Source organism: Chenopodium quinoa, unplaced genomic scaffold (assembly GCF_001683475.1).
Source record: "Chenopodium quinoa cultivar QQ74 unplaced genomic scaffold, ASM168347v1, whole genome shotgun sequence".
NCBI lineage: Eukaryota > Viridiplantae > Streptophyta > Magnoliopsida > Caryophyllales > Amaranthaceae > Chenopodium > Chenopodium quinoa.
Window position 1 is genome coordinate 1,206,261 of NW_018744603.1, and position 14,349 is coordinate 1,220,609.

Below are 14,349 nucleotides of genomic sequence, written 5' to 3' on the forward strand. Positions count from 1 at the left end.
TTCCACACTTTCACTTCATTCGATTACGATTCAACGTGAAAGGTACTCATCACCGGGTTTGGTTTTAGGGAGACACAAATGGGTGTCTATAGAAGCCCTCACTTTGACTGAGTTTGGAGAAACGCAAGTTTCGGAAAACGAAATCCAAAGTAGCGATAGGGACAGAGAATTATTCAGAACGTTCTGCGATCCTAAATCAATCTTGCAACGCCAATACCTGCAAACTAGCGTTAGTTAAACAGATAAAAGAGTTAAGAAACGCGTATCTTGCACCATCGAGCACACGTCTCTGAAAGTAACCGATTATTTTGATGACCTCCTGCAAGCTAGAGAATGCCATCCCGCTTGAAAACCGCTACGCTCGTAACTGCTTCTAATATAGAAGATTGCTTCGCCTGAAACGATCCTCCCCCACATTGATAATATTCCGCGTCCAAGGGAATACTATCAAAGATTATTTCTCTTGAAACAATCTCCATCCGCACTGATAATATTCCACATCCAAGGGAATACTATCGAAGATTGCTTTTCTTGAAACAATCCTCAGTTGCTTTTTGACAACTTTCCACAATCTATGGAACGCCATCTTGCTGCTTGTTTTGATGTTCACTCGTCTCTGAACGAAGTGCTTCTTTTTGATATGTTCCAATTTCCGCTGTGATAGTCTTCGAAAAGATCACTGATTCTTAATCCTTAATGCTGCCATGCCAATACGTCGGCGCTTTGCTGCTTGTGAACCATTATGTCGACAATCCTCTTTTATTTGGGAATAGTTGCCAACACAACTCTTGTATGATGTATGACAATCCGATTTAGGGAAAGTTGTCAATGCCACATAACAATCCATCCTTGGAAATGTTGCCACGATGAAGCGACAATCCGTATCTCGGAAAATTTGCCAAAATCCAAATTTGGGAAAAAGTTGCCAATGTTTCGTAACAATCTTTCATAAGAACTTTGCTATGATCGACAATCCACATCTTGGAATATAACTCTTGAAATCAATCCACCTTGGAAATTTGCCAACGCTATGCGACAATCCTTTTGGGAAAATATTGCCACTATTGACAATCCGCGTCTTTAAATATTTGCAAAAAAAAAAGTTGACCGACAATCCACTTCGGGAAAATTTGCCACTTGCTAAAGAAAATCCACGTTGAGGAACTTTTGCCGAAATTTATGATGATTAGAGACCTACAACAATCCTTTGGGAAATTTTGCCGTAGGGAACTGGGTGTATGACAATCCAATCTCGGAAAACTTGCCAGCGATCTATGAATGTATGACAATCCGAACATGGAAAAACTTGCCAAACAAAGAAGGAGCACGACAATCCACGCTTGGAAACTTTGCTAGAGATGACAATCCAATCTTGGAAAAATTGTCGTTTAAGAAGAATGCGCGACAATCCATATTTGGAAATATTATCGTTTAAGTGCTTTCTTTTAAACTGATTGTAATGAGCCAGTGTTTTAGGCGCTTAAGCTAAGTGAGACGATCTTTTGTCAGGTCAATCACTTACTACGATTGTAATCGAGCTGACTACTAATCATGTCAAATTGCTTATAGGGGCTAACTAGCGTACCAAGGAACCCGAAATTGCTGCATAAGGTCGAAATCACCTTTTTGAGAGGCTTCGAGCTCTGTTGTTGCTGAGATATTTCTGGCGCCAGGAATTGGATTAGGGTCCTCCCTATTCTGCTGCACCTGTATTTATTTTTGACTATAGAACTTTGCCAATTTCTTTAATCATCTTAGGGTTGACCTAAGGTTTAATGTTGCTTGACTCATTGACTTGATACGACTCAAGGTATAAACTTGACTCACTGATTGACTGACTCGAGGTTGACTCGACTCAAAGTGAAATGACACATGTGTTAGACTCAAATCAAAGTGATATGACACGACATGACTCAATTTGTACATGACTCGTGTGTGCATTGTAATGTGATCGTGCGACTCGAAAATGCAAAAAAGCAAAAATTTTCCGTCATTTTTGTGGAGGGTACCGACTTTCTCCCGAAAAAGAAATTCGCGAAAAAAGAATCGAAGTTTTCGAATGCATGTTGAATGAGCTTAGTCAAATGTTGTTTGACACTATCTCTCAAGGTGCAAGGATTAATCCATCCTAGGCTATCTCAACTGTTGGCTCAATGATGAAAGTATTTGGGTAACTTAGGGACGGAGACTAAGCACTTCACACTTCGTGATGCAATGATGATTATGAGTGATGTTGGTATGACAATTCATGCTTCATCATTAAGATTTCATGACTAAGGGCTCCTAAGGGAAGTATATTTGGTCATGTATCTGTGTAGTGTGTGAAATTGACACTAAAGTTAGGCCGCAAGGGCTAAGTGTGTGGAAAAATATATTGAGAAGAGTCAAATGGTGGTGACTCTTAGGCTAGGTAAGATAATGATGTAGGGATCAAGCCCCCAAGTCTAGCTCTAAATGGATAGGGATGAGCATATAGAATCCCTTGATATGATCATGGTGTAAGTGTGTGAATGTGAATGTGAATTCATGTTTATTACGGTCGCACCTCAATGTGAGGTTGTCTATGTATCCGTTAGGAATCAGGTCGAACGTAGCTCTAGCCGAACCTCGCACAAGTGTGTGTATACCTCAAAAAGGTCTTTTTAAGGGTTGTAACGTGGTTAGGCTAGAGGTTATGGAAGAAGGGGATAAAGGCTCAAGACCCTAGATAAGCCCCCAAGGTGTGCAACCTTGCTTTTGAATGCTTGAGTTTCTACTCTTTTATCTTTTGCTTTAGCATCTATTTTATTTTTATAAGTGTGGGAAATCCCGATCATGTGTTCTATCACTCACTTGGCATTCATGTGTCTCAGGCACGGTACCGAGCACTCGATTAGAGACGCAATCTGAGACGAGCTCTTATCGAAGATATTTTCATATCAAAGACATTGGAACACTTGCCCTTTTGTACACTTTTATTTATTTTTTTGCTTTTGCTTATTTTTGCTATTTTAATTTTTTGAATCACTCAAGCCCTTTTTAGAATTGCATGAGTTGCACACCATCCCATCCCAAGGATAGATAGATGTAGGTTGAAAAAAGAAAGGTTTATCGTTAGACAAAACTCAAAATGGTTTATGAAGAAAAGATTGTATATTTTAAATGGTGAAAGGAGATATGATGTGGCTACAAGGGTTGCCTTAAATCATTGGTATACCTTGTGTTTAATTCGACATGGATTTTTTTTTTTAATGCAATGTAATGAAATGATCATATATAAGGAAATAAATGCTCACTTTATTAAAGGAAAAGAAATAAAGAATCTACAAAAATAATCTAAGGGAAAATAAAGGTGCCTATGCTAGACTTATTGGGGAAGGAAAAAATGAAAAAGAAATAGAAAAGGAGGTCATGAAATCTTGTCGTTGAAGCTCGCCTCTGTCTTGTGTTGTTTGCTCCGACATCATCCAGTCTTCTCGCTAGCTAGAGGCAATGGGATCTTATTTGCCTCTATGAGATCTTGAATGAGGTTTTGAAACCTGTATCATTCATCAGTAGTATGACCGCGCCCTCGATGGTACTTGCAATAAGAGTTTTGATTCCATCTCGAAGATCGATTTTCTAGTGTCGGATCCTCGGTAGGGCCAATAGGTTTGATTAATCCTCGATCGTAAAGACGCTCGAAAGCAGCATCGTAGGTCATTCCAATGGGTGTAAACTCTCGCCTGGGTTTCCTTTTAGATCCTTGATTGTCCATGGCTAAGACATCATTATGGTCAAAGGTACTAACATTATTACTACACTAGTAGAAAAAGGCTCATTTGCGTCGCCATATTTGCGTCGCTCATTCTAAAGAACGAAGCAAATGTGTATTTTTACCCTCCTTTAAATTTATTTGCGTCACTTGTTATTAAAGAAGCGACGCAAAAAACAAGTTTATGTTAGCTTTCTATCATTTTCGTCGCTCCTATTTATTGAAGCGACGCAAATAATAAACTTATTTGCGTCACTCATTTACAGACAAGCGACGCAAATAAGGCAGTGAATAAATTGCGTCACTCCTTTAATAAATGAGCGACGCAAATAACAAATTTTCAGAATTTCAGATTTTGTTATTTGCGTCGCATTTTTATTATAAAGTGACGCAAATAACTCTTTTGCACTTTAGGTTATTCTTTTTGACCTTATCTTTTCACGCCTACCTTTCACTAATTCACTAAACATAAAGAAAAAAACAGAGTTGCAACAAATTCAACATCCAAAATCGACCCTTCAATCCAACAAATTCGCCTAAAAAACACCCACAAATTCGCCCAAAAAACTGCAATTCCCCAGCAAATTCAACATCTAAAATCGCAATCAAGTTCAACACCCATAATCGGCAGCAAATCCGAGCAATTTCGAGCAAAAATTTAGACCAAAAACCCTAATTAATTCGAATCCTTAAACCCTAGAAAAATTGATTATTTTCGACCAAAAATCCCCCATTTCGAGCAAAAAATGTACTCAATTCCATACGAATTCGAACCCTAGAAACCCCAAAAAATTCAATTAAAAATCCTGCTGAAAAAATTCGAGCAATAACTGAAATTTTCGAGTGGAAAAATCGCTGAATTTTCGCCCCCAAAAACCCGAGGAAGTTCAAGCAAATTACAGCAATGTTGAATTTTTGAATTTTCGAGTGGAAAAATCGCTTAATTTCGCCCCCAAAAATCGATTTCGGCTCGACATTGTTGAATTTTTGAAATCAAGTTCACCTATGGTAAGATTGCTTCTATTTATGTTCAATCTTTTGATGGTAGATAGAATGTAGCATTTAACTTGAACAATGACTTAGTTTAATTTCAAGTTTAGTGTTAGTTCACTAATTAGAAATTATATGGCAGATTTAATTGAATTTTTATAATTTCAGTCATAATAATAGTTATAATACACATAATAATAATTAAGAACACAATTAATAGGTCATCTGATAATGGAATACACATAATAATTCTTGGCTAATTGCATTGAAAATTGGAAATGTATGTACTTAAATTGACTGATAAATTGCCCAAGAGAACTTTCTTGGAATAATTATGGATGGGTGTACCCAGAATTCCGCTTTCGCCGTCTTTACATATGGTAGGATAATTTAATTACTATAACTCCGTTACTGCAATTTGAGCATATAGCCTGTTAAACACCCAAACAAGTGAAATAATTTTCAGTTACAAAATTCAATTTACAGAATACTAGAAATAATCATGCATGTAGATGTTGCATGTGATAGTAGTGTAGGAAAATTAATCAAAACTTGGTTGTTAATTATGGGTTTAATTATTTTAACTGGTGGGTATTTAAAGGGGCAGAGTTTTATATACTACCAAGTATGCCACAAATTTCAGTTTCAGAACTGATGCTTGTGAAAAGTGTGCTATGTTGGGTTGATAAAACAGTGGCTCTAAGCATGGACAAATGGTTAGCTTTATATTTTCTCCATTACTTTATAAAAGACTAGGAACTATAAAGTGAAAAGAGGAAAAGGTGTTGGGTACGTGATATTGGAGTATCATCATCCATTTTAGTCCATCTAATTATTAGGAATCTTAAAAGATAAGCTGGTTGGATTTGCAAGTTGCAAGCACACGAAACACAGGAATCTTAATGACTGAATTTTTATAATTTCAGTCATTGAATTTTCATTGAGGCTCATCTCAATTCTGCTGGTTTAATATATTCACCTGCATGTTTTCAGCTAGTACATTTAGTTTGTAGATTTTTACAGTTGCTGTTTTGCAATATACTACTGGTTGCTTGTTTGCATCTTTGAACATTCATTGTTTTTTCTTTAATTTTATGGGTCATGTGACATCTATATGATTCTTTGAATGTCTTATTAAAATTATTTTTTATCATTTAATTTTTTTGTAGGCATCATCATAATGGGCGATGGGAAGCACGAATTGGGCGCGTTTATGAGAACAAGTACCTCTACTTAGGCACTTTCAGTAATGTCCTGAACTCTATTTCTCTCGTGCTCGCTCTTGTTCTATGAGATTTAGGATCACAAGCACACACGCTTGATAAATATTTCATTTTTGTTTGATAAATACAATTTGATGTTAGCTACAATCTTGAATTAAAACTTTCCTCTTGTATATTTGTTGTGTTGATAGGATTTTTCAAGAACTACACCGTACACCGAGGAGGAGATAAATGAGATCTGAGATATTTGGGCAGAGTATATTATACGTAATGTTGAACTTTAGATTTACCACTTAGCGCATGTTTGACTCTTGTTTTGGATTATAGGCTTGAAATGAAGTAATTTGGTTAATTGGTGTTGGGATGGTGAGTATAATGTCTATGATATTGAGATGTAAATTATTGGATAGGTTGTTAATATAATGTCGTCATTCCCAATTTTATGGGTAGGCCAAATTACAAAGGAGACTCTGCCGAAATTTACATTTGCATTATTCAATAATATTGCATTTTAATTTCAATTATATTAGCATTAGCATATTACTTTATACCTAGGAAAACAGGTACTACAAACATATACAAGGCAATTATTATATTATAATTAAAAAAAAAAAATTCACCTCATTTGCGTCACTCATTAAACAAACAAGTGACGCAAATACAGTAGTTTTGTATTGTCTACTCAGTCATTTGCATCACTCCTATATAAACAAGTGACGCAAATAACAAAAAATAAGTTAATTGGAAGAGTCATTTGCGTCGCTAGTTTATAAAGGAGCGACGCAAATAACAAAAAAAGTTTATCTGAAGAGTCATTTGCGTCGCTTGTTTATAAAGGAGCGACGCAAATGACTAAAAATAAGTTTATCAGAAAAGTCATTTGCGTCGCTCTTTTATAAAGGAGTGACGCAAATAACAAAAAATAAGTTTATCTGAAGAGTTATTTGCGTCGCTCCTTTATAAAAGAGTGACGCAAATAACAAAAAATAAGTTAATCAGAAAAGTCATTTGCGTCGCTTATTTATAAAGGAGCGACGCAAATGACAAAAAATAAGTTTATCAAAAAAGTCATTTGCATCGCTCCTTTATAAAGGAGCGACGCAAATGACTCTTATTTGCGTCGCGCCTAGGAGCGACGCATATGACTCAAAAGTCATTTGCGTCGCGAGCAGTTGCGTCGCTCATAGAAGTGACGCAAATACACTATAAATGAGCGACGCAAATAAGCCTTTTTCTACTAGTGCTAGAGTGGGCGTTTTCGGAAGAAGAAGAATTGTCGTTCTTCTTTCCTTTCCAGCCACCGTGGTTACTATTGTTAGTAGCTTTTTGCTTTGCGAGGTCGTCTTCGATTTCAATTCCGATGTCATAAACGGCCTTGAAAGTATTCAAATTGTGTTGATATTTCAAATGCTTCGAATACTTCTCTTGAAGATTCTTGATAAACATCCTCACAGACTCCTTTTCGGTGGGGACCTCAATCATCTTGGCGGAAGTTTCCCTCCATTTATTAAAGAAAGAAGTAAAACCTTCATTCTCTTTTTGTCTTAGCATCTCAAGTTGTCTATGATCAGTTTTAACTTGAATATTGCACTTGTATCTATCAACGAAAGCGTTTACTATCGATTCCCAGGTAGAGGTTTTCTCCTTGTCAAGGGAGAAGTACCATTGTTGGCAAACGGTTTCAAGAGATAGTGAGAACAGAGAGGGAAAAACCTTCTTATCGATACCCTTAATACTCATTATGGTTTCAAAAGCTCTTAGATGAAAGTAAGGGTTATCTGTTGCCTTGAATTTTGGGATGTCGTTGGCATTGAACTTCTGCGGAAGAAGATCTTTGTCCACCGAGACCCCTAGTGATGTAAGCTCTTGAAACTTGTAATCGCTAGACAACTTTCTTAGGCTCTCTTGCGTGAGGCCCATCTGTTGTTGCTTCACAGGATCATCGATCTTAAGTGCGAGAAGCTTCAGTGTCTCAGTCACAGTAGCTAGTTGGTTCTTAAGATCATTGACTTCTTCTTGAGTTGCCATTATCTTCTTAGCCTTGCTCTTTTGACGAATCGGTTTATCAAAAAGCGAGACCTGAATAAAGAGGTTGTCCTTGATTAATCGCCCTTCTCTCCTTGACCAAGTACTGTGGAAAAGGAATTTAGATTTACTTATTGTTAATTATTTGACTCAAACTTTATTCAACATGCAATGGATGGAGGAAGTGAAGAAAGATTGGAATAGAATGTGAAGAAGATTTAGATGGAGGGATATGAAGAATTAGGAGTAGAATATACCCCCAACTCAAATGACGGAAAGACCGACTCATGCATGAACCTAAGACATGGTCAAGGTGACATATACTCAAAGTGTGTGCTAAGACTAGTGAGTGTAGGTGACATGTTGAGACTCGTGTCATGACCATGTGGCTAGACTATGTGACTAAGACTCAATTAATGACTCGACAAGGTGTTATTGACAGCGAAAATTAACTGAATTAATTAGCAAACTGGTTAGTTAGACATTAGGTGATGACTTGACCCATTATCCGAACTGTCGGCCAAACGACAGGACTGGCATCACACCATGGAGCTTGGTGCCAGACGAGAGCTGTCGTCAGGCGCTACACTTCATAGTGTGGCGCTACAGCTCAGACCTTGGCGCCAATACTGGAGCTTCGGTCTGGGACTGTTTTCGGTATTATTAGTCAATCGGGGTATGCCTAAAGTCGTACTAGGTTAATTCCGATAAAAATACTAGACTTTAATGACTCAAATTAATTAATTATTTAAATAGATAAGCAAAGTTCTTTAAGTCATTAATTTTTTAGTCTCAACACAAGTCAACAAACGGTTAAGATAGAATATATATGCACAACAAATAATGCACACTTAGTCAAGTAGGCAAAATATGATGCAATGAGTTTGCAACCTAACCATGGCTCTAGTTCTCTAAAAGTTTGGGATATGGTTTAGTTAATAGAGGGTCCATGGTTAATTGTCCGAATGCACCGCGCGGAAGCCTAACCGTGAAGGGTTGGCGCGAGTGGATGGGACACCGCGAGTTTTAGAAAAAACTCGCTTCCATGGTTTGGTGAATTCAACATCTCGGATGTACCATTTGTTGCACGGAGCGTTCAATCGGGTAGATGGAGCATGAATTCCCAGAGGGTTATGTCCATATGTAGAACACATATGGGTTTCAGAAAAGTGAGAAAAAATTCAATCAGAAAGTAGGATCGAGCAAACAATACGAAAAACCGATCGAAATTAGAACGCATATTTCTGGCTCGGTATTAGGGGAAATTGGCGCTAGCAAATAGCACCAAAAAGTGACAAGTGTTATTATCGATGTCTATTTTAGTATGCAAATTAGTCCGGCAGTCACCGAAAATTTATTTCGAAGAATATTACGTCTATTTATTTATATATTTATTTATTAATTTTATGCTTTCTTTTCAAAATACATACTACCTCTGTTTCTATTTAGTTGACACATATTCCTTTTTTAGGGTTTTTTTAGTCGGCACTTTTCCTTTTGGGGTAAAATTTTTTTACCTTGCATTTATAACCTACCCCACTTACTTTTTTATTCTCTCTCACTCTATCTCTCCTCTACTTAATATATGTGCCTAAATCAAACGTGTCAACTAAATAGAAACGGAGGAAGTATTATGTTAACAATTTCCTTTATAATCCAAATTAATAATGACCCACCTTTTTGTTAGACTTTTTTATTTTTTTTAATTGTCAATATGTGTTTAACTAATTTTTTTTTTTCAAAACAACTAAATTTTCCCCACATTCACCAACCAAAATATTCCTTTTTTTTAAAAAAAAATAACAAAAAAAAAAAAAACCAACCAAAATATTGTGGAACTTTTTTGGATTTTTTAAACATTTTTTAAACTAATTATATCAAAATAATAATGCATTTAAGACTTGTACTCTCCTAGAGTACTATGGATCATGGTATCTCATACCCAATATGCTTGAGTTATTTTTCCTACACCTTATGTTATTTTGCTTAAATTTTGTGTTATTTTCTAAACAACATGTTATTTACTTCGACCTCAGCTTGTGCAATTTTACATAAAATTGTGTTATTTTACCAATAATACCCGTGTTATTTACACAAACTTGTGTTATTTTCTTAGACCTTGTGTTAGTATGCTTTAAATTGATAATTTTTTGTATTCAAAACCAGCTTATGTGTATTTCACTCCTTTGAACGAATTAAATATTACATGAAAATTAATGTTAAGATAGAGTATATATGAAATATTCAAATTAACACAAGAGATTTATACAATGAAATGATCGTTGTTGAATATAAAAAAAACACTAAAACAACATATCATGTATAAAAGTCACACACACACAGCATATATATATATACATATATATGTATATATACATATATATGTATATATACATATATATGTATATATACATATATATGTATATATATATGTATATACATTCTTTGGAGGTTAAGTATTCCTCCAAAATGGAGCCTCTTTCTTTGGAAGCTGCTTCTGAATAGGCTGGCAGTCAAAGCCAACCTCCACCACAGGGGGATTCTTGTATAGATTGAATGTGATTTTTGCAGAGAGGAGGAAGAGGACTTCCAACACTTATTTAGAGAATGCGAAGTGGCCCAGTTCGCGTGGAATAACTGCTCGCTCATTCTTGACTTAAATATTACAGAATCTACTCCTTTGCGACAATGGATTCAGAATCATATCCTGCTCTTTTCTAGCGAGGATGTTATTCATAGCGATAGGATCACTAAGATGACAGTGACCCTATGGTGCCTATGGATAACTAGAAACAGCCGTGTCTTCTGAGGGGAAGTCAGTGATGGAGGTGTTTGGCTGCAGCATATGGGTAGGGCAATGGCAGAGCTGGATATTTTCCGTGAAAAGCAGGATAGGAACTGTTGGAACAACAAGTGTGTAGTGTGTGAATTTTGTGAAAAAACTCAAAGTCCCACATTGGTGGGAAATGAGAGTTTTACTCTCTTTATAATATAGAGAGTGGGCTAAAGGGGTGTGGCCCTTGGGCTACCCACATTTTGTGGAGAGGGAGGACCTATATGGTAAACCATATATCACACGCGCGCCGAACCGAATCGAGCCGAGCCGGGCTGGGCTGGGTCGGTTCGGGTTCGGGTTCGGGTTTGGGTTTGGGTTATTAAACAAACTTAATTTTTGTTACCGGTTTGATTAATATTCAGTTACAAAACGTTTTACTGTTTTGTTTTAAATTTTTCCGTTACATTGCTTGATTCTCGTTGCTGTTTTACTGCTAAACGTTGCACCGTTACACTGATTTAATGCCTTGATTCTTGCTTAACGGATACACTAATTGCAGTAAACGTTGCTAATCTTTCTCCCGTTTTCATGCTTAAGCTGTTACGTATCTTTACCTATAAAAGGACGGTTCCAGCTTTGTTTTTAAACACACGAAAAAAATACAGAAAACCACTTTGCAAAATATATTTTCTCTTCCTCTCAAAACAGTCGAGCAGTTTCTTTCTGATTTTCTGGTGTTCCGTTGTCCGGTGGTTCGGTGCAAAACCGCCGGTATTTTATACTTGTGAAAGACTGTTTTATCCTGGGGGCATCCGGTTTGGTACGAGCTGCTTGCACAAGTTTGAGGCAGTGCCGCGAATGTTCTAAAGAGAGCGACATAGTCCGCGACTCAGTCTTATTCTCGGTAACATTGTTCTTACTATTTTATTTGTGCAATTCCGTTTATAACAGGAACCCCCATGAATCAGACAATATGCATATTCGACCTCCGGGGTTTTCCTATACTTCGTTAGGATTTGAGTCTTATAGTCTTACCCATTGACCAATTACTACACAAGGGGTTACAATTCTTTTTGATGGTTCATGGATGAAAAGAACTGGAAATGCGGGGATAGTATGGGTTTTCTCTTTAGATGATTGTACGTTCGAAGACGGGGGGGTCATTTTTGTAAAGCAGTGTCGGCCTTACATGCAGAGGCAATTGCTTGCTTGATGGCTGTTAGATGGGCAAGTTCTAAAGGTTTTCCTATTGTCTTCTTGCTCTCGGACTGCTTGAATCTAGTTCATATTCTTGGGAACCAGTAGTCAACGGACGTAAATATTTTATGGACTATCAGGGACATCCAGAAATTGGCACCTACTTTCAGAACGTGTGTGGTATGGAAAGTTGGAAGGGACCAAGTGGGTAAGGCACACGATCTTGCTAACTCTTGCAGGACTAACCTTAATTTATAGCTTTGTCACTTAGTTTGTTGTGGTTTGCTGTTGTCAAAAAAAAAAAAAAAAAAAAAAGTTGGGGTTTTAAAAGATTGTGGTGAAGTGTTACAACACTATATATATATATATATATATATATATATATATATATATATATATATATATTAAAATAATAAGAATTTCACATCAAAATAACTTGAATATTATAAACCTACAGTATAGTGACATGATCGATTGTTACAACATGCGTTTATAAATAACATGTACTTATTTAAAAATAACATATATATAAATTGAGATAATAAGAAGTTAACATGAAAATAACATGAATTTTATAAACCTGATTACTTTGTGCATGTTACTCCAGGACTAAGATAGAAACTGCATCTATATACTATTGTGTGGTAGTAAAATTAAAATTACTACAAGTATTTTGGGAAAAGAAAAATTAACATATTGACAAAATATAATAAAAAAAAATCCTCACAAAGATGTGGGGTATTATTAATTTGGACTGTACTATAGAGGAAATTGTTAACATAATATATATTTTGAAAAGAAAAACATAAAATTAATAACAAAAATAAAATAAAATAAATATAGACAAAATATTCCTCGTGATACTTTTCCAGGGACCGGCGATACCGTTGATAGTCGGTATTATTTGAAGCCAATTTTCCTATAAAAATTGTTAAATTATAATATTATCATATTTTATCATATCATCACTAATATATAAAGTCGTCTAGCAGCTAGACCACGAGAAATTAACACTTGGCATTCCAGTTTTTTTCCTAGTGTCACACCACATAGACAACAAATAGATATTATTGTGATTAGATTAGATGTTATATTAGATTAGATTGGATAGATTTTGTAAGATAAATATTATATAGAGTTTTGTTATTGATATACTTCTAATATTTCATTTATACAAAATTAATCATAACCTTTAAATAATATCCTATAACTCGATTTTATTTCTATCATAAAATTCGTTTTGACAGGTTCTTTAAAATAAGACCCACTTATAATATATTTAGGCCTTGTTCACTTTACTTAACAAAAATAATATTTAGTAAAAATAATTTCAGTTCAGTAATTAATTTCAGTTCAGTAAAAATAAGTTCAATTCAGTAAAAATAAGTTCAATTCAGCAAAAATAATTTCAATTCAGCAAAAATAATTTCAGTTTAGTAAAAATCTGTAAAGTTAAAGAAGAAACATAATAGAAAATCAGTAAAAATAATTTTAGTTCAGCAAAAATAATTTCAGTTCAGTAAAATTAATTTAAGTTTAATAAATATGTGTAGCAAAAATAAGGTGAAGTGAACGGGACCTTAATTAATTTTTTTTAATAGGGAATGAATAAAAAAATCATTTTTTTAAAGAAGCAAAAAAATAAGTTTTAATCAATAAAAATAATCTTTGTAAGGTAAAACAAAGTTCACTAAAAAAATTTAAATTCAAAAAAATAATTTCAAGTCAATAATAGCATAGATATTTTAATAAACAAGGCTATACAAAGAGTACACTGATATACGAAGTATAAAATAAGTGATACGACCATATTTAACATTCAAGCTAAAAAAATTTATCCTAAAACTTTATCAATTCAACTATCTCGGCATCGCCCGGGCACAAATCTAGTCTATATATAAAGGGGAGTTTTTTCCCGAGTGTTTAGAGGATTAAATTTTCTTAACTTGACATGTAAGGCCATGTTCACTTCAGCTTAAAAAATAATTTAGTAAAAATAATTTATGTTCAGTAAAATTAATTTTAATTCAGTAAAAATAAGTTTAGTTTAGCAAAAATAGTTTCAATTCAGTAAATATAAGTTTAGTTTAGCAAAAATAATTTCAATTCAGTAAATATAATTAAAATCAGTAAACTTTAAGAAGAAATATAATAGAAAATCAGTAAAAGTAATTTCAACTCAGCAAAAATAATTTCATTTTAGTAAAATTAATATCAGTTTAAAAAAAATAATTTTAGTTTAGCAAAATTAAGTTCAGTAAAATTAACTTCAGTTCAACAAAAATAAACTGAAGTGAACGGGGGTCTAAGATTTAAAAAAATAAGTTATAACCAAATAAATGAGAGAATTTTAAATTCTTTTAGAATTAAATAATTCAATGTTACATAAGCAAAGTTGACAAATA

The 14,349-nt window shown here is 34.7% G+C and overlaps 1 long non-coding RNA gene across 1 annotated transcript; it reads left to right on the top strand.

Annotated features, from left to right (window-relative positions):
• Positions 1 to 4,177: 4,177 nt before the first annotated feature.
• On the top strand, positions 4,178 to 6,467 carry LOC110699934. Its single transcript, XR_002507039.1, has 3 exons — positions 4,178 to 4,741; positions 5,893 to 5,969; positions 6,138 to 6,467. It is a non-coding gene; the product is annotated as an uncharacterized LOC110699934 (long non-coding RNA).
• Positions 6,468 to 14,349: the final 7,882 nt, after the last annotated feature.